This window comes from Canis aureus, chromosome 34, assembly GCF_053574225.1.
Source record: "Canis aureus isolate CA01 chromosome 34, VMU_Caureus_v.1.0, whole genome shotgun sequence".
NCBI lineage: Eukaryota > Metazoa > Chordata > Mammalia > Carnivora > Canidae > Canis > Canis aureus.
In genome coordinates this window covers 13,980,199-14,002,841 of record NC_135644.1, presented here as the reverse complement: position 1 = coordinate 14,002,841, position 22,643 = coordinate 13,980,199, and the positions used below count along the sequence as shown (strand labels likewise).

Below are 22,643 nucleotides of genomic sequence, written 5' to 3'. Positions count from 1 at the left end.
AATAATGAAATCTTGGGGATCCCTGGGTGGCACAGCGGTTTAGCGCCTGCCTTTGGCCCAGGGCGCGATCCTGGAGACCTGGGATCGAATCCCACGTCGGGCTCCCTGCATGGAGCCTGCTTCTCCCTCCTCCTGTGTCTCTGCCTCTCTCTCTCTCTCTCTCTCTCTCTATGTCTATCATAAATAAATAAATCTTTAAAAAAAATTAAAAAAAAAATCTTGCCATTCGCAACAGTATAGATGGATCTAAATATAATGCTAAGTGAAATAAACCTGTCAGAGAAAGACAAATACCTTGTGATTTCACTCATATGTGTAATTTAAAAAACAAATGAACAAATGAACAAAGGGAAAACAAAAGAGACAAACCAAAAAACAGACTCTTAACTACAGAGAACAGATGGTTATCAGAGGCAGGGGTGGAGGGGGAGACAAATGAAATAAGAGAAGGGGATTAAGAGTACACTAAGACATGGAATTGTTGAATCATTATATTGTATACCTGAAACTAATATGACATTGTATGTTAATTATACTGGAACTGAAATTTTTAAAAATATGCTAACCTCTAATCACTTCATTCCTTCATCTATAAAATGGTATATGGAATAACCAGGCCTCTGGGAAATAGTCTCCACCCTAGTCACCTCTATACAACTTCCAACCCCCTAACATCCTCAAACATGTGGATAAAGAGCAACTGGGGCACATTTTAATATTTGTTATATCTGAGTATGTAGTGTTCACTCTCTTGAAAGGATAGGTGACAATGGTCTTAGGCCACTTTTGTGGCCCATGCCTTTAAGATACATGCCCTGCTAGATGCAAAATCCCATTACAGTGAACACTGTTAGAATTGAATGAAGAACAACATGCCAGTTCTTGTAGATGGCCCACAGAAACAGGGATGTGTTAGTCTGGTTGTGGTGACTTCTCTAAATCTGTAACAAAATAGAGTGAAACAAGGTTCAGGATCACTCTAAGAGTTAAGTTTTTGCACTTCAACATTTCCTTTTGCAAGCAGCAACTGTTTTTCAGTTTTCCTCTGCCTGTTCCATACACAGTCCAACTACTCTTGCCAGAAAACAAACAAAAATAAAGAACATGCCTAAACCACTGTGATAGATAACTGTGGATCGGCTTGCTCAACAAGCTCTATCCCGCCCTTCTAGTTGGAAGGGCTAGGAAGAAAAAAAGACATCTCCAGACTCCCTGGCAGCTAGGGTTCTGCATGTGAGTTAGAGTCTATGAATATATACCTTCATTTGAGACCTGAAAGGTGAACTCACAGTGGGTATTTCCACTAACAAGCATGGTGGAGATTTAAGTTTCAGCATTTGGAGTCTTCTAGCTTTCTGAGTATCAGAGCAGGGTTCACTCTTCATTCCTTTTCCTCACCTTGGACAGCGGCTACAAAGTATATGTCTCACCTCAATTTCCAGTGACTGCCCCAGAACTTCCCAGGCGGGTCATTATTCTAGAAATTATCCTCAGAGGTCCAGTCTACAGCTCACCTTAGTCTGTTTTATATACATCTAATTTCCTGAATTAAATATCTTCATGCTAAAATAGCTAGAGTGGTCTCTCTCTCTCTCTTTTTTAAGATTTTATTTATTTATTCATGAGCGAGAGAGAGAGGGGAGGGGCAGGCAGAGACACAGGCAGAGGGAGAAGCAGGCTCCATGCAGGGAGCCTGACATGGGACTCGATCCCGGGTCTCCAGGATCACACCCTGGGCTGAAGGTGGTGCTACACCGCTGAGCCACCTGGGCTGCCCCTGCTAGAGTGGTTCCTATTTAATACACTGAACCCGGGATCCCTAGGTGGCACAGCGGTTTGGCACCTGCCTTTGGCCTAGGGCGCGATCCTGGAGACCCGGGATCGAGTCCCACATCGAGCTCCTGGTGCATGGAGCCTGCTTCTCCCTCTGCCTGTGTCTCTGCCTCTCTCTCTCTCTCTCTGTGACTATCATAAATAAATAAAAATTAAAAAAAAAATACACTGAACCCTGGGCAGACCCGGTGGCTCAGCAGTGTGTGTGTACGCGTATGCACATGTGTACCACATCTCCAAACCTATTCCCAATTTCCAGGTAACACGGCTCATGCCTGGCTATTCAGAGTCAATCTTGATGCTTCCCTCGAGCAATTAAGGAGAGAGGTGCTCATTAGGGAGTTTTGCACATCTAGGCCTGCTGAAGGCTGGTGCTATCTTGCCCATCTCTGTCATGACAAGGACAGAGTCAGCCTTTTGAAGCCAACATTAAAAAACAAAAACAAAAACAAAAACAAAACCGCAGAGCTGGGGGCACCTGGGTGGCTCAGTTCATTAAGCATCTGCCTTCGGCTCGGGTCATGATCCCAGGACCCTGGGATAGAGCCCCAGGTCAGGCTTCCTGCTCAGCAAGCAGTCTGCTTCTCCTTCTGCCCCTCTTCCCACTGTTCATGCTCCCTTCTCCCTCTCTCGCTCAAATTTAAAAAAAAATTTTTTTTAATTGAAAAATATTTTTTAAATAGTAGAGCTGAAATATGGGGAGAAAGAAGAGAAGCAGGAAGGTAGGACACACTCCAGTGCTTTGGTTCCACCTCAAGAATTTTTTAGTGACTTGAGACAAAATAGTCTCTTTATTTAAGTAAGTTTGAAATTGGCTTTTCTGTACCGGAATCTGTAAGAGTCCTGCCTAATACAAAGTAAAACCTGTCAATTCCACGAAATCACTGAAAGGATTATCTAAAGTAGAAAAATATTTGGTTATTCTGAATTTCCTTTCCTTACATGGTTTACCCAATGGGCTTCCCCCAACTTTCCCCTTAGCTTCCGCTGTACTCTGTCTCCTGAACATAAAAAAAGGTCAATTATCATATAAGGGTTTTCTCAGTTTCTTGCTTAGATTTTGGCCTTGGTCTAACTTATTTTAACAAATATGTTCTCTCCACTAAGCTATACAGCCCTGGCATTCTCCTATGTAAAACAACAACAACCAAAACCAACCCTATCTCACTGGTTAGTGCCTGTACCATAGAGAGCGCTCAGTGAGAGAAACAGCCATATCTCTGGAGAGAGTGAGCAGCTTAGCCAGGGTTACATAGGTCGGAAGTGGAGATGTCTTGATTCCAATGCATGTCTGTCCACATCAATTCCACATATTTCTTAAACACCCTGATAATGTATTCCAATCAGAGACATGTTCCTCCTCCCATTGGAGGCAATCCTTCAGTCCCTGGAGGACCCTACTCAAGTACTTAACCTCTCTCCCCCTTCTTTATATACTGCTTGCTTTGGTCCTTCACCTCTAGCATTCAGACGAACTCAAAATTGTCCCTTTGTAAAATACACAAACCCATTCAATTTTTTCCCAATGACTGTGTTTATTTACAGTTATCTTTTGCTTCTCCACTACTGTTCTCATAAAACCACTCGTTCCAAAGTCATCAACAAGATTTTGGTTAAGTCTAAAGCATACTTCTCAGTTCTCATCTTACCTAACTGCTGGGGAATATCTAACAGTATTGAAGGCTCCCTCATTTTTGAAAACAGTCTTCCTTTGGCTCCTACAATTGGTCATCCCTTAAATGCTGTTGCTTTGGAGGACTGTCTCTGCCTCATACATTCTCCAAGTGATCTAAATAGCTCCAATTATCATTTTCATTAGAGAGAGTGAGTAGCCTCTGTAGGGGCCAACATCAGGCCTTTCCAAATTGGACCACTTTGGGATGCAGAATATGCCTAGCTGATAGCAATCAAAGTCCAAAAGATTCAGGAGAAACTCTGACTCCATGACCCCCAACAACTGCCTAAACTTAGGTGGAGGACCTGCTCCAAGAAGAGAGCTACCAACATAGATAACTATATTATAATATGAACTTGGTATGATAAATAGGGAAGAATCAGCAAGCTTATCTGAACAAGGTCCTCTCTATGTGCCATTGTTTCTGAATGGCTCAGAAAACATCTGTTTACCAAACATTTGCTCTTTCAACCTCCTACGAATTGCATTCCTTCCCTTTGAAGTCATAGACCCCTATCCTTAGTTCACGATGACATTTATACCTCATTTTGCCTGCCTTTCGAATCTCATGTCTATGTGAATTCCCTGTACATACAAAATTACATTTAATTTTCAGTTAATCTATTTCACATCAATTTAATTCTTAGCTCAATCAGAAGAATCCTGAAGAGCATAATAACATTTCTTTCTCCCCAATAGTTGGCATATCAACAGGATACTTTAACTTTCTGGGACAACTGTTTGCCCTACTATCACTACAGCTGAGATCCTTGGGCATCTGACATACAAGCAAGCAGAAGGTAAGTTTTCTTATCATGTCAGCCTCCCAGAATTTCCATCTACAGGGTCCAACTGAATAATAGTGGTAACAGTCCTTCTTCTCTTTCTAAATTTTAGATTAGTAGGAGAAAATATTTGTAGAACTAGTTCCTTGGACTTGGCAACTCTTAGTAAATTTGGGAGAGTACTCTTGGTTTTATTAATCCACTTCCTTGCAGAGATGGTCTTTGTTTTTGTCTTTGTCTGATGTGTTGTCATTAAGAGGAAAAATCATAGGGTAAAAATGCAGGCAGAGACCCTATTATAAGTCTGCTCAAGCTAGACTCACAGATAGGTAAGTTCATGGTTCTTACCTGACTGGCATCTATTTAGATAAGCTTTGCTGTGGGTTAATGTACACATGAGGTTAAGGCTGTTGCTAAGGGACATCTTGGAAACCAAAGCCACAAAATATGTGGGCATGGGTTACACACTTAGAAGCTGTTAGAGTGCTCACCACCTAACTCAAAGGCTCCTTTGTTAGGATATGTTGACCACAGAATGTATTAGATTGATACTAGGTTATACCTGTCAACCTCAAGTAAACTACCATGCAACAAGATATACCGTAAAACACCATATAAGCTCTAACTCCATGGCACATCCCTCCTCATAAGTTTGTCTCCAAGAGATCCAAGGCTTAGCTAAAGCTGTTAATGTACACATAAGAAAAACTGGATGAGGTTTCCTTTTATCTTGTAGGTCCTGAGAGCTCAGCATAGGCTCTGAAGGATTCATGCACCTGTGTGCATCTGGGGAAGGCTGCATAGCCTGTGGATCCAAACTTAGGAAACAAAAATGTGGGTGATTTTGGCTTGGTAAGTCATCCTATTGTGTTCAAAGCGAGGAAAAATATGTGATTCCCTGTGTTTTGACACAGCTGCTTAACAGAGTTCCTCGTGGTTCTTGTCTCATTATTTATGCCAGTTCTCAGGGAAGTTTGTCGTAAGACCATGTCCCAGACCATAAGGAACATTTGTTGGTCTCAACCTTCATTGCTTGTTAGTGCTGTCCAGTCCCATTCCAGTAGCACCTGCCTGTGGTACAGGCAAATCTGCGGCTGGAGGCAACTCACATTTTTGTGGAAGACCAAGGACACTGTTATCACTACATCATCCTTACTGCCTGTGCAATGAAGGCCTTTGCTTCCCTAGGAACTTTTGGATAATGGGGGCTGCATCACCTTTGCCCTCTCTAGGGATGCCTCTTGTATCTCTGGTTAAGCCACTAAAAGTCTTACTGGTTTGAATGACTATTAATAGATCCTACTTATCAACAGCCAAATGATGGATCCTTTAAATTGGCTATATTTGAGGGATCCCTGGGTGGCGCAGCGGTTTGGCGCCTGCCTTTGGCCCAGGGCGGGATCCTGGAGACCCGGGATCGAATCCCACATCGGGCTCCCGGCGCATGGAGCCTGCTTCTCCCTCTGCCTGTGTCTCTGCCTCTCTCTCTCTCTCTGTAACTATCATAAATAAATAAAAATTAAAAAAAAATAAATTGGCTATATTTGAAAGAAAAAAAATTATGGAGAGCTCTCGATCGTCTTATTAGTATAATGGCTAGCCTTAGGTGGCTGCCTTTCAAGATTAAAGAACAGAAATTACACTTAAGACAAAAAGTAATGGCCACAACTAAGAAAATTAGTAAAGGGAGACTTTCCTAAGATAGATCTAGGAGACTAGAAGGAGAGGCTGGAAGGGGGAGCAGTACTAGTCAATGTCGATTACAGGAAGACCTGTCAATTACAGACCGTGACAGAAGAACCATCAATAGAAAAGAATCATCCATGACAGATCCCGACAGGGAAAGACATACACTGCATTTCCTATAAGAAATCGACTACTTCAGCTATTCAGCCAATGAGAAACTGTTATCACCCTAAACCCTTTCTTCCCTCCGATGGACTTTCATTCAAAACAACCCTTTCCAACTTCCTCCCTCTTCTCTGTAAAATAACATTCCTTTCCCTTGTTTGTTAGACTTGCTTCTGCTTGTCCCATAGCTTGTGTGTTCCGAATTGCAATTCTCTGTTTATTCCCGACTAAACCCATTTTGCTGGTGAAATAACGGATGGTTTTGTTTTGAAGGTTAACATTACCTGGTGATCAGAAGTAGGATCCAGAGAAGATCCCCAATGACTTTAAAGTTGATCAGCAAACAGGAGCCGGTACTCATGGAGCCAACTGGGATCACTGCTTTCTTGCTGGCCCTGGAGTTTGGGGGTACTTTTCTCCTAGATTTCAAGCTCTACTCTCTGTGTTTGAGCTCTCCACACTTTATTTGAGATCTGTTTTTAGACTTTGTTCTTTCTGAGATACTCCTTTGGCCTTCAACCCAACCCCTTTTTAGAACCAGACTCTTCCTGTTGGAACTATGCCAGTTTTTGGTCTGGCTCCTCTTTTGGGACTGGACTGTTCTGGTTGGAACTGTGCCTGTCAGAACTACGATGGCCTTTAATCTGACTCCTTGTAGGAATCAGACTGTTCCCATTGGAAATGTGCCTGTTGGAACTGCACTAGCCTCTGATCCAATTTCTTTTCGGAACTGGACCGTTCCTTGTGAAAAATGTGGTAGCCTTGGTCCAACTCCTGTTTGGAACCAAACTGTTCCTGTTGCAACTGTGCTGGCCTTTGGTCCAGTTCCTTCTGGAATGAGGCTGTGACTGTTCAAACTGTACTGTTTAGGAACTTTTCTTCTTACCCTGGGGAAAAACCTCTAACAAATGGAATCCCTGCCATCAAAATGCTTTTTGGGTGCCCCCACCTCTCTGGACCCTGATTTTATGTGTATAGACTATAGTCCCTCCTTACATGCATTTCTCACTGAATGGATGGATTTAACCAAGAGTAATTTAGAACTTCAATGGTCATTACGGGGCACTTTAAACCTCTCCAAACTTGTTTTTCTCAAAATTAAGTTAGAAAGCTACAGCTCCTAACAACAAACAAAATGAAATGAGATGCATATTTTAATTGGTACATTAGGCTTCCAAATGTTTTCAGGATTCTCCTTGCAAAATGCTGTTTTCTACAGGAAGAAGTCAAAATGGCTTCCGAGGCCTCTTTCTCACCTCCCTCATCTTCTTTGCAGATATGAGGCAGCCACTGCTCAGGCCCTGCTTCTACCATCATTTTCTTTCTGCTGAACTTCCTCTTTATCCTCTCCGGAGTCTTCCAAAACCTGTTCTTAACATTAAGTCTTCTGAGGTACTAAATAAGCTAAAAGCTTCTTATGTTCTCCGGACTAAGCTGAATTGGGAGCCATATTTAAAAATTTTCCTGACGTAACTTAATGGCCCCCCATAAGTTTGCTGAGGAATTTAACATAGTTAAATTCAAACTTACCAACCTGGTTTCTCAGACTTATGTCAATTAGTCCACATGCTTGGTGAGGGTAGGCCAAAAGCTGGATGAAACTAGTCCAACAGGAATCTCCTGAATGAAACTTAAAAGGTATAAACCCCTAACTTTTGGCAAGATGCTAAAACACTCGGGACACCTGGGTGGCTCAGTGGTTGAGCGTTTGCCTTTGGCTCAGGGTGTGATCCTGGAGTCCCGGGATTGAGTCCCCCATCGGGCTTCCTGCATGGAGCCTGTCACTGCCTCTGTCTCTGTGTCTCTCATGAATAAATAAATAAAATCTTAAAAAAAAAAAAAAAGATGCTAAAACACTCACTGGAAACCCCCCACCAAGCAATTATAGTAGCTTTTCCTAAGCCTGCTGATTGGAATAAAACTTAGGCTTATACACAAAAGCCTGAGGAACCTGTTCATGACTAGTATAATCAACTCCAAATTGCTTTTAAAGAAAATTCTGATCTTCCTTTGGATACGGAATCCACCTGGGTTTTAAATCTGTTTATTAATGGGCTGAATTGGTAGCTTTCTCTTTTAGTTAAGAGGACAAGGATGGAATGAGTAACTGCCCGCTCCAGATTTAGTTAATACAGCACACCAGCTCGCTCACATCCTAGATGAGTCATCATCTAAAAGAAAGATCACTAAAATTCTTAGTATTCAATTCTGACAAATAAAGGTCCCCGAACAAACTCCCCCACCCCCAATTTCTGCTATTAGTGTGGGTAATCAGGGCATTGGAAAAAAGACTGTTACAAACTTGAGCATTCCAGGCACCTTCAGCCCTCTTGTCATTCTTTCCAATGTCCTCCTAGTTCCCAATGATGGGGTTCCAAGGAACTACAGAGGCTCTTCCCAATTCTCCTTCCTAGTAGGCCTGAAGAAACCACTGTCCAGGTTGGGAATGAATAGCTCTGTGTACTGACATAGGAACTATACTGTCTATGCACAATCCCAGAGCTATAGGGCAGCCCCTGCCTCGGAGTAATAAAAACAGTTCATACTGTAGTGTCTCTAATAAACCTCAACAGGTTCCTGCCTCTGAACCTATTCTCTTCCAAGGCCCTTTGAGAGATATACATGCTTTTCTCCTTAGTTCTTCTGTCCCTACTCATTTAGTGACCCAAGATTTCTTAGGAAAGTATCATTCTGGAATTTCTGCCAAAATGGGGAAATAATTCTAAATTTGATAGTAGTAATCAAAACAGGCACTCAGGGGAATTAAATGACACTTTGACATTTTTTATTTGTTCTGTGACAGCATGATAGCTGGGACACTGATTATTCCTAATAGATCAGCTACCATCTCCTTTATTGGCAAAATCTTTAACTGACACAGAATCCACAGTGTACCTCCCATCAAGATTCAAATAGATCCCTCAAGCTATCTCCACAAAACTAATCAATACCCTATAAATAAAGAAACCCTTCAAAGCATCAAGCCCATAATAGAAGACAACAAGGCTCAATTTCTACATGCTTTACTAAAAAATGACAAACCTGATCCCATTATTTAGAAAGATGGGGAAGACATTAGCTTCTGAGAAAGAAGCCCAATACTAAAGCCCTCTGTCCTTGGACATCCTAATTATCAACTTCCCTTATTCCTCTTTGTATGTGAGAGGGAAGGAAATGCCTTTTTAGTACTCACCCCAAAATTCGACCATTTTTGCCCAAGGAGTGATTAAAACCAACAACTTGACCCCGTGGCATGGGGATAACCCCTCTGCTTCAGAGCCATTCCTACCACTGCCCTCTTAGTCACTGAAGAATTAATCATGGGATCCATCCCCTTTAACCATCCTTGTACTTTAGCCTAGGGCAAAACTGTAAACATTTATACTGATAGTCAATATGCCTTTGGGGTAGCTCACAACTTTGGAATATTATGGAAACAATGCTATGCCCTTACCTCCAATGGGGATAAAATTAAAAATAGCTCCTATGTTCAAAATGTATTAAATGTCATAGCTTTGCTGGCTGTTCTGGCTACTATTCAAGTCCCTGGGCATTCCAGACTCCACTCCCTGGAGACGAAAGGAAACCACCTCACTGATATTTCCACCAAAAATACTACTTTCAAGGAAATCAATAGCCAAATCTCTGTTATGGTCCAAAGGGATATTCCGCCAAATGAGAACTCAGAAAAACTGACAAGAGATATCCAACAATTGTTCCCGGAGAAGGAAAATAGTATTGAAAATCTAGTAACAGTTGGTTCAATAAAAAGAGAACTCTGATTTCTTTTCTTTTCTTTTTTTTTTTTAGTCTTTAAATTACTTTAATATACATAATCTTATCTCTTCCCTCTCTCCTTCTTTTCTCCCTCCCCCCTCTTCTTTCCTGCATTTATTCAAAACCAATTTTGTGCATTTCCAAATACTTGGTGGGGGGTGGAGCTGCTCTTCTATCTTTTTTTTTTAATAATAAATTTATTTTTTATTGGTGTTCAATTTGCCAATATACAGAATAACACCCAGTGCTCATCCCGTCAAGTGCCCCCCTCAGTGCCCGTCACCCATTCACCCCCACCCCCTGCCCTCCTCCCCTTCCACCACCCCTAGTTCGTTTCCCAGAGTTAGGAGTCTTTATGTTCTGTCTCCCTTTATACCTAGGAATAAACCTAACCAAAGAGGTAAAGGATCTATACCCTAACAACTATAGAACACTTCTGAAAGAAATTGAGGAAGACACAAAGAGATGGAAAAATATTCCATGCTCATGGATTGGCAGAATTAATATTGTGAAAATGTCAATGCTACCCAGGGCAATTTACACGTTTAATGCAATCCCTATCAAAATACCATGGACTTTCTTCAGAGAGTTAGAACAAATTATTTTAAGATTTGTGTGGAATCAGAAAAGACCCCGAATAGCCAGGGGAATTTTAAAAAAGAAAACCCTATCTGGGGGCAGCACAATGCCAGATTTCAGGTTGTACTACAAAGCTGTGGTCATCAAGACAGTGTGGTACTGGCACAAAAACAGACACATAGATCAATGGAACAGAATAGAGAACCCAGAAGTGGACCCTGAACTTTATGGTCAACTAATATTCGATAAAGGAGGAAAGACTATCCACTGGAAGAAAGACAGTCTCTTCAATAAATGGTGCTGGGAAAATTGGACATCCACATGCAGAAGAATGAAACTAGACCACTCTCTTTCACCATACACAAAGATAAACTCAAAATGGATGAAAGATCTAAATGTGAGACAAGATTCCATCAAAATCCTAGAGAAGAACACTGGCAACACCCTTTTTGAACTTAGCCACAGTAACTGCTTGCAAGATACATCCACGAAGGCAAAAGAAACAAAAGCAAAAATGAACTATTGGGACTTCATCAAGATAAGAAGCTTTTGCACAGAAAGGATACAGTCAACAAAACTAAAAGATAACCTACAGAATGGGAGAATTCTGATTTCAACCACAATATCAATCTAACCCTACCAGAAATTCTAAAACTAAGCCATTGGTCTACTCACAAAACGACAGCATTCGCGAACCAATGTTAGTGGGGAAATATTAGTAAGGTCACAGAAGTGCCCTTTTCACTTATCCCACCTGTCCAAAGTATAATCCAGGGAAACTTATTTTAAAAAGTGGATTTCATACAACTTCTCTGTCTCAGGGATATAAATATGATTTAGTCATGGTTTGTGTTTCTCACTGAACCGAAGCTTTCTTTTATTGCCAGGCCAATGTCTCTTCCATGGCTAAAATTCTGTTAGAAAATATTATCTCTACCTGGGGAACCCTCTTGAACTTCATAATGATCAGGAAACCCATCTTACCAGTCGGATACTTCAACAATTCTTTGCTGTTTGGTTTAACAACATTTTGATTTGCACACCATCCTCAATCCCCAGGGTTAGTCAAATATACCAACTGCATTATTAAGACTCAACTGGCAAAATCTGTAGAGAGCCTCCAACTACCTTGGCCCAAAGCACTGCTATTGGTCCTTCTACATCTCAGATCCACCCCCTTTGGAACTCATAGGCTCTCACCCCTTAAGATGGTCATAGATATAACCAATGTACTTGGACTCTTTTGACCCACAATTGGTAAAGGAGATATACTTCAATATTGTAAAGGCCTAATTGCTTCTATTAAAATAATAATGCTTTGGTAGACCAATCTTTTCACAGCACACTCCTGGAAGACAAAAACCTAAAAGATCATACCTTGCAACCTGGAGAATTTTGTCTACTGGAAGACACCTCTAGAAAGACTCTCTTCGACCTCAAGTACTGCTAACCAAATTAGGTACTGCTAACCAAAATTTGTGCTGCCAAGTTTCAAGGAATAGACTCAGATTCGGGTAATATATCTAAACAAAGCATTGAACCCTGAGTGGACCTGCACACCATCTGGTGACCTGAAAGTAAAGATTTCCCAGAACTGAAGCAGAGGACATCTGATGAGACAGCTTTCCCAAGATGTCTGGGGTCAGGCTTCTATATCTTTTTCCTCATTGACTGTTTTTCCTGTCTTTTTTTGTGGAAACACAATGTCCTAGTCTGCATTTCCCAAGCCCCTGCATAAGGTGGAAACCTCTCCTTTTTACTGGAGCTTTTCAGCCTTTTGGAAACAGCCTCATCATGATCTCATGACAAACTAATCTTCTCACTTGCTTTGTCTGAAGGATCAGAAGGTTCAGGATTCACGAATGTCTTTTTTTCATCTAGACTATTAACTAACTCTGGATTCTTATCCAAATTCATGGTTTCTGGATTTACAACTTTACAGATTGTGTTACTGATAACATATTTGGTTCCAAATGATGCTTTTGAGATAATCATATTGTTTTAATACATCCTTGATGTTCTGCTACTTTTGCAAAAAGTTCATTCACTATTGCTTCATGTCTATACCGGCACTGTATTTCCCCAAATGCACTGTTAATTCTTTCAGTGTTCCTGCAGTATTCAGTACTCTGCTTTCATGGCCCTTTAGGCAGAGACTTCCAGAAGACATATACAACTCTGGATTTGACTGAATAGAAAGAACCTTTCTCCCCTAAATCTGAATAAGTGCCAATAAATGTTCCAATTGGCTACTTTCTGATTTAGGGTCCAGTTGTAGACCTACCATACAATTTGGAATTGTTATGTCACTTCTGTATAATTATTTCATATTTTGTATTTTGTTGCCTCTGAAACTTTTGTAAAAATGGTGTAACCAATAAGGAGATGATCTCCAATGCTTATGACCTTGATAAATGTAAATTGATATAGGAAAGATGTTAGGGTACAAAGCTGACGGCCAAGAAAGAATTCTTGAGACGTCTTGGTACAAAAAGGTGGTTTTATTAAAGCACAGAGACAAGACCCATGGGCAGAAAGAGCTGTGCCACAGTCATGAGGAGTGGCCCATTGTATACTTACAAGCTGGGAGGGCGTGAGGGAGAGCGTAAGTCTCTAAGGGATTTGGGAAGCAAGCTTCCAGGACCTTGAGGGGGCTGGCTATTTTTGGGAAAAGGTCATTTACTACCGTCTAATAAAACCTGAGTCATGAGATCCTTCAGATGTATGTTTGGTGGGTCATGTGCTTGGGGGATGACTGTCAACATGTATCTTGGGGGATAGAGATAAAGGGACTTTCCAAAGGAATTTTGTATGTTCAAGATGACTTACAGAATCCAGGGAGTTGGGCCAAGATTGCCTTGTGCCCTTAGCAAAGAATCAACATGGAGGCAGCTGAGTTCCTAGAGGATCGCTCTGCCTGTTTCAAGGACTTGTCAATAGGCTGTAGGTAGTAAGAAAATTCAATATTTTTTCTTCTGCCTTTGTTTCCCATATCATGAATGACTGATGATAAATGCCTGAGGGTTCTCCCTCCTAACCCTCTTTGTTACTCAAATGTGGCCTTGTTTCTAACTGCTCTGCCCTTTCCCTCTGACACAAGGAAAGGTCTTTCCTGGCACAGAGGGAAAAAACCATTGAATATGAAAAAACCCGATTTGATCAGTGATACCTTCAGAGAAAGATCTTGATCAAAAGGAGGAAATGTGAAAATCAATAAAGGGAAACCACTAAAATGGACCTGGGAGGCAAGAAGGGAGAGCAGTACCACTCAATAGCGATCTCAGGAAGACTTGTCAGTTACAAACCCCAGCAAAAGAATCTTCAACAAGAAAGAAGCATTCATGACAGATCCCAACAGAGAAAGACTTACATTGCACTTCCTACAAGAAATCCAGTACCTCAGCAACTCAGCCAGTGAGAAGCCATCATCACTCTTGAACTCTTGCTTTTCTCCACTGGACTTTCATTTGGAACAACACCTGCCAACTTCCGCCCTCTTTTCCATAAAATACCATTCATACTTGCTTGTCCTGAATTGCAATTCACTGTTATCCTCAAATAAACCTATTTTGCTGGCAAAATAATGAAGTTTTATTTTTAAGGTTAACATTACCAATATAAATTCCCTTTCTTAGAATCCAGCCACATTTGACTGTTTTTTTTTTTTTTTTCATTTGACTGTTTTAACTTCCCTCTTCCCTACAGAATATAGAAAGCACTCTGACCTAATCCCTAGGTCCAAAGTATATACAGGTTACTCACATGAATGCTGAAAGCCAAGAGGGCATTTAGTAAAAGCCCCCAGGACTGGCAGTAAGGCTCACTTGGCCCTTGCTTTCCAGGGCTCTGTAATCAGGCTTTGCCAGCTTCAGGCATTCCTCTTCAATGTCCTTTGCAGGTGTATCCTTGACCCCCCCCCCCACACACACACACACACAAGGAATTCATATGCCCTGGACAGCAGCAGATATTTTAAATTATAAAGCCCTTTTACATCCAGTTTCAAAAGATCCTACCAAATTTAGAGAGGAATTAGAAAGACTCATGACCATTCACAAGCCCTCCCTCCCATTCCCACCTCACCCTGGGGGAACAGGTGACTTCACTCACCTACAAATGATCTCTAGAAGGCCAACATTCAGGGACTAACAGAAGCCAAAATTGAACTGTGTACTTAGGAAAAAAAAAAAAAAAGCTTCATTAAAATGTTTTATATGGACTTTTACAAAGGCATAAATCTTTTCATTTCATTTTAGTTAAAAATCGTCCTGAACCACATTTAGTTAAAAAGGTGGATCAAACCCTTGATATTCAGGTAACAGGTCAGTTCTTGGGGGCAGGGGCGGGGGGTTGTTAAAAACAACCATCTTGGGATGCCTCACGACTGTCAAGGCCATCGAAAACAAAGAAGTCTGGGATGCCTGGGTGGCTCAGGGGTTGAGCGTTTGCCTTTGGCTCAGGGCATGATCCTGGAGTTTCAGGATCGAGTCCCACATCAGGCTCCCTTCAGGAAGCCTACTTCTCCCCCTGCCTGAGTCTCTCTCTCTCTCTCTCTCTCTCACTCTGTCTCATGAATAAATGAATAAAATCTTTAAAAAAAAATCTTTGGGATTCCTGGGTGGCTCAGCGGTTGAGCATCTGCCTTCAGCTCGGGGCATGATCCCAGAATCTGGGATCAAGTCCCACACTGGGCTCCCTGAGAGGAGCTCGCTTCTCTCTCTGCCTCTTTCTCTGTGTGTCGCTCATGAATAAATAAATAAAATCTTAAAAAAAAAAAATCTTTGTTGTGCAAATCTCTACAAAACCAGAAATACAAGTCTCTTTACCAATCCCCCAAACCTCACCTATTCCTCTCAAAATGCTTGTAGATATTATAAAAGATCAGGATATTGGAACAAAATTGTCCTGTACTTAAGAAAGGTACATTTTAAATAGCAATTACCCTGGAACTCCTAGGAAAAAGATTTTTTTTTGCATTCTGTCCCTTTAAATTATAAATTTTATCGTGTCTTTGAAAACATAACCTACATCACCTGAGATTAATAACAAAAAGGTGTGGAAAGGACTTTTAAAAGACAAACTATTGGGGCACCTGGCTGGCACACTCAGTAGAGCATGTGATTTAAAAAAAAAATTTTTTTAGAGTGCACATGTATATGTAGGGACAGAGAGAGCATTTTAAGCTGGCTCAACACCCACCACAGAGCCCGATGTGGGGGTAAATCTCAGGACCCTGAGACCATGACCTAAGTCAAAATCAAGAGTCCGATGCTTAACCAACTGAGCCACCCAGCGGTCCCCCAAAGCATGACTCTTGGTCTTGGGGTTAGGAGTTCAAACTCCACACTGAGGACAGTTTACTTAAAACAAACAAAAACAAACAACAAAAATGCTAAAAGGACTTTAGCATCTCTGATAATAGGATGCCCCAAATCTCCACCTTGATAAACTCTTTGATACTTTGTGCCTCTGTGATACGGATTTTCTATCCCCATCTTCTCCAGGGCCTAAGAGTCATTTTTTGAAATGCAAACTTTAGGGAGAAATTTTTCATGAAGAATGAAAAAAACAAGAAGAGACAGAGGTAGATATTTGGAAACTGGGCCTATACCGTCTTCTCCAACTTCCCTTTTTCCTGAAGCCATGCAAACTGGATATGAACAACTTGATGTAAACTTCAGAGAAATCACCACAATAGCCCACATAGAGACAATCTTTGTGCCTGTTGCTCTGTGGGCCAATCAAAAAGGATCACCAGAGACATTCAAACTACAAACCAGGCAAATCTGATAGATTGCCACTGCCTGCTCTCACGCTGAAGATGCTTCATGCCTGACATCTAGAAATCTTCTCCACTGTCTACTCTCAGAACTCAGACACTGGTTCATAATTTGATCTAATCATTAATCATTGTTCTTCCTTTGTTTTCATAAAAATGCCTCTTATTTAATACCTGATTACTTGAACCATTGGCCTAACTTTGCCAACACACCTGCATTATCGCGTCCTGAAATGAGTTCAACTGAACTGACCTACTGTCAGGACCAAGAGACTAATTCAACAAGATGAAACAATCTACCAACTTTTTTTTTTTATTATTTTTTTCCAACTCAACTTTTTTTAAGATGTTAAAAATTTTATTAGAGAGAGAGAGAGAGAGAGCATGAGCTGGGGAAGGGGCAGAGGGAGAGGGAGAGGGAGAAGCAGGCACTGAGCAAGATGCCCAATGCAGGGCTCTATCCCAGGACCCTGGGATCATGACCGGAACTGAAGGCAGATGCTTAACCAACTGAGACACCCAGGCACTCCTCAATTCAACTTCTAATGTGTGAAACATCCAGGTAAATTTCAAAGGAAGGAACTGTAGGGGTTAAGGGCAGACTACCCAAGACAGACCACTTTGGCATGCAGATTATGACTAGCTGAAAATAATCAAGGCCCAAGACTCAGGAAGAAACTTTGACCCCTTTCCCCAACAACAACTGTGTAAAAAAATTTAGATAAAGGACTTACTCCGGGAAGAGAGCTAGCACCATACATAACTACATAATAATATGAACTAGATACGGTAGACACAGAACATAGCAAGGCCTGTTTGATCAAAGTCTTCTATGTGCAATTGTTCCTGAGTTGCCCAGAAAACATTTGTTTACCAAACATTTACTCTTTTTTAATCTTCCTGTCAATTGTATTACTTTTTCTTTGATGTCCTAGACTCCTACTCTCTTCTCCTTAGTTCGGGATGACAAATACACCTCATGTTGCCTGTCCTTTGGAATCTCATGTCTAGTGAGATTCCCTGTACATACAAAATTAAGTTTGATTTTCAGCTGTTAATCTGTCTCATGTCAATTTAATTATTAGTCCAGTTAGAACAATCTTCAAGGGCATAGAAAATATTTTCCTCTCCAACACCTCCCACTATCCAGTCTTTTTTTTTTTTTTTTTTTTTACCATAATAATACAAATGTTAGGTAGACAGAAATACTACCCAGAATAAAACCCCATCTGGCAATATTTGGATAGAGGCAAAGAGAAGTCAGATGTTACAGGCTGGAATGCTGTGTTCCTTATTATGCTGTATGAAACATTTAGTAACAGCATCCACCATCTGTGATACCTTCAAAGGCAAACTATATCCCAGCCAAGGAGAAACTAGAAAAGATTCAGGGTTGACATATGTTGGCTGCTTCTTGCTGTTTTTAGCACAGTCCTATGAAAGCACTGAGCTCATGCAGGAGCTGGACAGTTTGAGGCAAAATGGGAGGGAATACAGCTCTGATTAGGGGGCTATTTTCTGCTTGCTGTCTAAAATTTGATCTTAGTGGAGAAAAAAAAAAAGCCATAGAACTTTTATAGTCCAAACAGAAACAGTTAAATCAAATTTCATCATACTTAGGACGCTATTGATTTTAAGACGTCATCATTTATGAACTAATTGAAAAAATAAAAGTTGCTAATAACATAATGCTTTCTTATCCATCTGAATTATATTTTATTAAGAGCTCATGACTACATTTAAACAGATCTTAATATTATTCCTTATGCATACATAAATAGAAAAATATAAATAAATTGGTTAACTCTCTCTCCTGGAACTTCTATACCTCTTTACGTTTGCAGCTTGAATCTTTGGAATTACCTTTAATGCTGAATAATAAATGTGTTTTCCCAAAAATAGAATTACGATGCAGCATTTTTTAAGAGAATGCTCCACTAGTATCTCCAGGATTTTCTTCCAGATAGCCAGCACCCATTCTGCAAGTTTTGATGATTGAGCATAGGCAATGATACGGATTAGGACCATACTGATTTGTGAAGTGTTAAAATGTGAAAGAAGAAAAAGCCTATGTATCAATAAAATACAGCAACTTTATCATTCTGAAGAAAACATGAGTGTGCACATGAGCACACAGTGGGGGAGGGGAAGCGAGAGACAGGGAGAGAGATCATCTTGAGCAGGCTCCATGCTCAGCTGGAAGCCCGACATGGGGCTTGATCTCATGACCCTGAGACCATGATCTGAGCTAAAATCAAGAGTCAGACACTTAACTGACTGAGCCACCCAGGTGCCTCTATAATTCCAAGATTTTTAAGGTATCTTCAGTTACAGTTTCCTGATAGACAGCATAGACAGCAGGGGCATCTCAGTGGGCAAAGGGCAAATGGGAAAGGGCCTTTCAACAAAGCCTTCGTTTTCGGTTGGTTTCCTGGAAGGAGAGCTAGGGGCTGAGCAGTATAGAGGCCAGTGAGTAAAATATTAGCTCTTTAGGCTAATGCCTAAAGGCTGTGCCTTGCCTGTGGTTATTTGCAAATGGACGTGACCATACGCCAGCTATACATTTTGAGCAAATTACAACAATTATAATCGAAAGTTTCACCTAATGACTTTTGTACTGAACTATGAATGAAGGAAGGCCAGCAAGCTTGGAGATTTTGTTTTGTTTTGTTTCTTGGAGTCAGTAGGGTTGGGTTTTTTTGAGGATCACAGTGGGAGGGGTAACAACACCTTTTTCCCTTAGGGCCTCTTAAGGCCTTAATTTCTCAGTGGCCTTTGCTGACTTCCTCTGTAAAGTAGCCTCCATACAACATACAATACATACACATAATTTACTACAGTATTTTCTCTTATTATCTTGATAGCCTTTAGCATTGAGGTAATCTTACATATTTATCTATTATCCATCTCTTTCTCTTAGAAGTCCCACTGTTAGAGTAGGCAGTTAGTTAGGTTCTAACAGGATACCTGGAGGCCAGCAAAGAGGAAGTCTTGGCTAGCCATTGGGAAAATCAGAGGTCTGTCCTGGCAGCACTCCACAAGGAGCAGGATAAAACCAGACAGGCCCAAGATGGCAGGTGCCATGACAGGAAACCCCTGTTCAAATAAGGAAGGCATGAGACCTTACTTCCAAGAAATCTCTGCCTTGAGTAACAAATATTCCACCCTCCAATTAACAACTCTCAATAAAAGATAGAAACCCAACCCCCAGGGTACGCAGCTCTCTCACTTGAGCTCACCCACTCTCACATCTTGAGAGTATATTTTCACTTTAATACACTTCTCCACTTGTGTTGCTCATACAACTGTGTGGGGTCTGTCCTTGAATTCTTTCTGGTGACAAGACTAAGAACCTTCAGTGACATCTTGGGATGGGCTGAATCAAGGCCCAAGGGATCCAGGTCTCCCCAGTTCACCCAGCAACATCTTCTTGGTGACCACAGAGGGACAGGTAACAGTGTACTGAGTGACCTTCATGAATGAGTGTGTCTCCAACTCTCACCTTTTTTGACTGGAGAGTTGTTCAGTCACTGCTCCTGCTTTGTTCTACTCTCTAAACTACCTGGAAGCCAAATGGTCTGGTAACGTCTATGAGAGACTGATTTTCAGCTTCAAAGAATAAAGGAACACTTGCTCCTTCCAGCCCAAAGGTACTCTAAGAGTTTTATGGAAGTGTCAGAGATTATTCCTCAGGACATACAACAGTCCCAGATGGCCTTCCACCTCACTAGTCATTAAAACCTTGGCTCATCTGGGGATGCACACATAAGGACTGATCTCCCAGTACTCTGAGCCCCTCTGGTTGTCTTAAACTTCCACTGGGAGAAACCAAGACATGTAAGAGAGTGCTTCGTGGCCACTCCTGGAAGTGACACGCACAACCAGCACTCCAAGATCCATTACACGGATCCCTAGGTAACTGTCCCTCATCCCCAGGCTGTCTACCTCACCAGAAATCTTTCTTTTGGTCCTTCTTTTATGTGTTAGCATCTTGTACTTATTTCCCTTGTTTTTTTTCTGACCAACTACTGGCTCACTCTTCTCAGCCCATTTGTGTCTGCTCCTTTGGACAGCCACCAGAGGTGGGACGGCTCAGAGTAGACCCCGGGCAGATCTGATGCACCTGAGTTCACTCTGAAAGGTAATCCTGAGAGTGGCAGAGGCTCATCCCTGTGCTGTGCAGTATCTAAAAGGTCTGTTTCACATCTCCTGGGTTTGATCCCTCACTTAGCCTTGGTGAGCTCCTCTCACACCTACTTGCACATTCTCCTCCGTTGATGGTTGGGGAAAGACACCTGCAGGATGTTCTCTGTCACAGAGATTCTGTAACTCACACTCTTGTGTTTGAACAGGTCACCATAAAATAGGCTATAAGCCATTTTACTCCCTAGCAAGGGACCCTGCCCAACAACATGTTTCCCTTTGGGGTTACCTTTTTCACCATCTGACCCAAGCAATTCCTGGGTTCAGAAGAGAACTGGGAAACCGAGGTTAATTCCACCTGCACTGGCCACAAAGTAGAAGGGATCAAAAGATTTCTGTGGGTCAGACAAGAAACATTTAGACAATCAAAGGGGCTGCCATCCCTGGCAGCTACTGTTTGCCAACTGTTGAGCAGCCTCACAGAAGGAGGGGAATGAGATACTCCGAGATCTTAGAATAATGACAATGTCCACCCCAGGACATTAGGGTTATCACTTTAATCAACGCTGTCCTTACTGTTCCTGTTCCCCTGTGGGGGTCTTCAGGAAGTGTCACTCCTGTGACTGAAGGTGTTGGGATGAGGCCCACAATGCCAGGGCTGGGCAGGTCATCACGCAGCATGCTAGCCATTGCTGTGATGACAGGGGACGAATGGACCGCTAGATCCACTCGCCCTCAGAATTCTCCGGGAAAGTTCCTAAATAAGGTCCTGAGAGAGATTAGCTCTCCTCAGGATAAGAGGACTCTGGGCTTCTACCAAGGGTCCCAGGAGAGGGTCAGAGCCCATTCTTGGGAATAGCAGGGGCCCATGTGTAGTTGCTCCTCTTCTCATTACAGGAATCAACTCTCTCCCTGAGGACAATGGAAATTCCACCTCTGTCTCCAAAGATTCTCCCCTAAGATGTATCTTGATATACTGGGAACTGGGACCAGCTCCCATTAGAAAGCTTAAAAGGAAAAAGTACTTACCTTCTTTTGTAACACCGCTTGGCCCTACTATAAACTAGAGGATGGGGAAGTCTGACAAGAATAGGCTAGTCTTAACTATAGCTTGAGCTCTTCTGTAAAAAGCAGGGAAGTGGATGGAAAGTCCATATGGCTAGGCCTTTATGGCCCTATACCCAAACCCTGATCTGTCCCTACTCCTGTAAGGGGCCCAAAGTCACCCCTCAATCCACCATCAGCACAGCTGCCTAAGGCCCGCCTACTTTTGTTAATCCACCTCTCCCGTGTCCTGTCACATTCTCCATGTGCCCCCTTTTGCCTCTCTTATATACAGGTTGTGCCATGTTTTTCTCTCCCTCTATTTTTCCTGAGTCTCCTCTCCTCTTTGTTTACATCTTTTGTGTGTCAGATCTGAAATATATCTTGAGAGGACTGGAGGAATGTGACTCTTGTTGTATGGGGGGCTTCTCCCCCATTCATTTCCTGGTTTAATGGCTGTGATAAGTGGAGCCAACTGTCTGTGGTCAGTCTACTTTGGGTCTGGGACTTTGAGGAATATTCCCAAGCAGCTGCTGAAATTCTTTTTGTTTCAAGGAGGCTCCCAGTCTCTTCTTTGGCCCAATGTGGACTGCTAATTTTGGCTTTTAGTTGGTGGAAAGAAAACATGCATCTGTTCATCTATGTGAGCTGATGAGCTTTAGGACCAGCAGTCCTCGTTCTCTGCCCTCTGGGCTTTTATCCATCTCCAGCCTTGCTGGTGGCACATCGCCTCCTCTGCCATCACCTCCCCCTCCTCTTATTCTGCACCACCATGGGTGTGGCTTGCAAAACGGGCTCCTATACCATCCTGGGTGCCTCAAGAGCCAGGGGCTCCTGCTCCTCTTAAACTTACAAGAAGCAAACAGCACCCTGAGCTGTTGGGCCACTGCTTTCTGAGGTTCAAACTAGAGCACGTCCCACATCAGCATGAGGGGGCCCAGAGACTCCCCTGGACTTAAAATACCCACTTCAGATTTCCCCCACAGAAGCCCCAAGTACAATTGACAGTGGGGAACTAATTGGTTGATTTTTAGTGGACACAAGTACAACATATTCAGTATCTGTCGCAATTTGTCGGCAAAAGATGACTTATAATGATGGTTGACTTTGTCTCATAAAAGTTTTCATGGGTAATTGTTAAGAATGAGTAAGTTGAGGGATCCCTGGGTGGCTCAGC

At 42.0% G+C, this 22,643-nt stretch overlaps 1 long non-coding RNA gene across 50 annotated transcripts in view; it reads right to left on the bottom strand.

Annotated features, from left to right (window-relative positions):
* The window catches only part of LOC144304499 (uncharacterized), a 213,731-nt gene that overhangs the window by 29,956 nt on the left and 161,132 nt on the right, over positions 1 to 22,643 (bottom strand). For 45 of the 50 annotated variants that reach the window (XR_013371421.1, XR_013371408.1, XR_013371435.1 and 42 more), the window contains one exon: positions 14,611 to 14,673. The exons of 4 other annotated variants lie outside the window; for them this stretch is intronic. This is a non-coding gene — a long non-coding RNA (uncharacterized LOC144304499). Of the gene's footprint in view, positions 1 to 14,610; positions 14,674 to 20,711; positions 20,818 to 22,643 lie in introns of all 50 variants that reach the window. One more of the 50 variants, XR_013371418.1, reaches the window with a different exon arrangement.